This window comes from Erpetoichthys calabaricus, chromosome 4 (assembly GCF_900747795.2).
Source record: "Erpetoichthys calabaricus chromosome 4, fErpCal1.3, whole genome shotgun sequence".
NCBI lineage: Eukaryota > Metazoa > Chordata > Cladistia > Polypteriformes > Polypteridae > Erpetoichthys > Erpetoichthys calabaricus.
In genome coordinates, this window is record NC_041397.2 from 171,639,058 (window position 1) to 171,642,536 (window position 3,479).

Here is a 3,479-nt window from a genome sequence, read left to right on the forward strand (position 1 = left end):
AGCCCCTAACGTTGCGGTCAGCAAGTCGGCTAACATCCGCCATGTGCCGTCTTTCAGTTGCGAGAAGCAGATCATAGAATGGTTGAAACTGTTGCCCCTAACGTTGCGCCACGGCGTGTGGTTCATTTATACCTCGTGTCTTCTCATTAAACTTTTATCTCACGAATATGTTATTGCAATCCGCAGCGGGAGCGTTTCTATAAACTTTATTTAAACTTACGTTTTACACCGTGGTTTGTTTCCCTTATGAACATGCTTGTATGCTTAACTCGCTCCGTTCTCAATTGTTTAATTAATTTTTTGCTCTTCGCTGTTTGCGGCTGTTCCTCCATTTCCCCCTACTTCGTTCTTTTATCTTGTCAATATGTTATTGCAATCCTTAACGGGAGCGTTTCAATAAACTGATTGAAAATAGTTTTGCATTTACCTTTTTAGTAAAAGGCGAGCTTTTAAGCCTGAGAAATCACCGCGTAAATGCACACGTTTAATTGGACATGTGTTAATATGTATGGTTACACAGTATTAAAAGACAGTGAACAACGTCAGTCACCTTTGGTCCCGCGTTTGATAAAAGGTGAGCTTTTAAGCCTGAGAAATCACCCCGTAAATGCACACGTTTAATTGCACATGTGTTAATATGTATGCTTACACAGTATTAAAAGACAGTCAAAAATTAACGTCATTTACCTTCGTTCCCGCGTGTGACTCGTGCTGTAAATCTCTTCCTTGTTTTTAGTTCACGTGATTACGTAGGAGGCGTGATGACGCGATACGTGACTCCGCCTCCTCCATTACAGTGTATGGACAAAAAATATGTTCCAGTTATGACCATTACGCTTTGAATTTCGAAATGAAACCTGCCCAACTTTTGTAAGTAGGCTGTAAGGAATGAGCCTGCCAAATTTCAGCCTTCCACCTACACGGGAAGTTGGAGAATTAGTGATGAGTCAGTCAGTGAGTGAGTGAGTCAGTCAGTCAGTGAGGACTTTGCCTTTTATTATTATAGATATATATATATATATATATATATATATATATATATATAAACTGTATATATATATATATATATATATATATATATATATATATATATATACTGTATATATACATATCTACTTAGTGGCTCCTGTATTTAGGATATAGCAGGTTGGATAATGGACGGATGGACATTTGTATGCATAGCCCCATTTGCCCGTTTTCGTTTTTTTTCTTTCTTCAGTAATATTTCAGCAAACCCGGAGCTTGTCAGTTCAAATCCTGGTACTGACACCACTGTGTGACCCTGAGGAAGTCACTTCACCTGCATGTTGTGCAAAAAACAAAAGTAATGTAACAAATTGTACCTCAGATGTTGTAAGTTGGTGGAATAAAGGCATAAGTAAAATAGATAAATATGTATTATACACATAGGAACTATTCATTTATTTTCAGTTAAGTCATCTGCAGCAAACTTTTATAAATGAGGGTTTCTGATTTTTAGATAGTGCAAACTGTTTCTTCTTTATTGACGTTTTCTCTTGGAGAGCTTTTTTCATTTTATTGAAAATGAAAGCAGCAGCTGCCAAAATATGTAGCTTTTTTATTAATTTTTCAACATTGTGTAAAATAAATGTATAAAGTAACATAAAAAGTTTAAATACTGGTTATTCTTTTACACTAAAATATTACTACAGAGATAGAAAAAAAGTAAAATGGATATGTTCTTTTTGTTTAAGGAGATTAAATATCACTGAAGAAAGAAAAAAAAATAATTAAACAGCCAAATGGGGCTATGCATACGAACTTAAAAGGTTTAAATAAAACAGAAATATATATTTTATTTTTACTTGCTTAACTTGTGGAGGGTGTATCCTGTAGCAAAGCCGTAACTTTTTTCGTGAAAGCACGTTTCAGTCAATAAGTCTTAAAAAAACGTGTAAAGATATTGACAATAAGCTAATTCATCTGCAGCAAAGTTTTATAAATGAGGGTTTCTCCTTTTTAGACAATAAGCTACGCAAACCCAGGAAGACATGGAATCGTTTAAATCAAGTATCATTACATCTTCCTTTCTTAAAGAGAAGTAAGGCAGTACTTATAAGCTTACATATTTATATATAGACATACATATATATATATATATCTATATCCGAAGCCGTGCAAGCACACTCTTTTGAGAATGCAATGTATAGTTGTACAGAAGAAAAGCAATCTTGCCTCAAATGAATGGCAACCTTTTGTAGGTCTATGAAGTTAATTTAAACTTTAGGTTTACGCGGTGCTTTCTTTCCGAAGTACCTGCACTCATGAATATGTCTGTATGTGTCAGTCGGTGAAATCCACGCGCTTCGCACCGGCGAAGTACCGCTTTTAAATTTTTATTAAGAAGAAAATAAAACGTTTTTAAATTGAGGGAAAATATACTAATAACAGTTTGTTAAGGATCAGTTTTTTTGTGAAGCTGCCTTTACTCGAGTGATCACTTCGAGCTGACTTGGTGGCCAAGTGTAAGCGTTACCTGGAAGTAAGCACCCATACAATCAGATTGTGAATCAGACTACGAATGCCGTGAATGTAATTACACACTCACTGCACTTGCTTACGGTAATGGAACCTCAGACGTCAGGGCTACAGGGGCTTAGCAGCGGTGAAGTATTGTTTTTAAATTTTAATTAAGAACAAAAGAAAAGCTCAGAGGTTCGATTCCCGAAAGGGAGTGAAGTGAGTGTCCGGCTACCTACCAGGTAAAGCTTATGGTCGGACAGCAAGTGACGTAACATCAGCCACGGTGCCTTCAGTTGTGAGAAGCAGATCATAGAATGATTGAAAATAGTTTTGCATTTACCTTTTTAGTAAAAGGCGAGCTTTTAAGCCTGAGAAATCACCCCGTAAATGCACACGTTTAATTGCACATGTGTTAATATGTATGGTTACACAGTATTAAAAGACAGTGAAGAACGTGATTTACCTTTGTTCCCGCGTTTCATAAAAGGCGAGCTTTTAAGCCTGAGAAATCACCCCGTAAATGCACACGTTTAATTGCACGTGTTAATATGTATGCTTACACAGTATTAAAAGACACTCAAAAATTAACGTCATTTACCATCAGCCACGGTGCCTTCAGTTGTGAGAAGCAGATCATAGAATGATTGAAAATAGTTTTGCATTTACCTTTTTAGTAAAAGGCGATCTTTTAAGCCTGAGAAATCACCGCGTAAATGCACACGTTTAATTGGACATGTGTTAATATGTATGGTTACACAGTATTAAAAGACAGTGAACAACGTCAGTTACCTTTGTTCCCGCGTTTGATAAAAGGTGAGCTTTTAAGCCTGAGAAATCACCCCGTAAATGCACACGTTTAATTGCACATGTGTTAATATGTATGCTTACACAGTATTAAAAGACAGTCAAAAATTAACGTCATTTACCTTCGTTCCCGCGTGTGACTCGTGCTGTAAATCTCTTCCTTGTTTTTAGTTCACGTGATTACGTAGGAG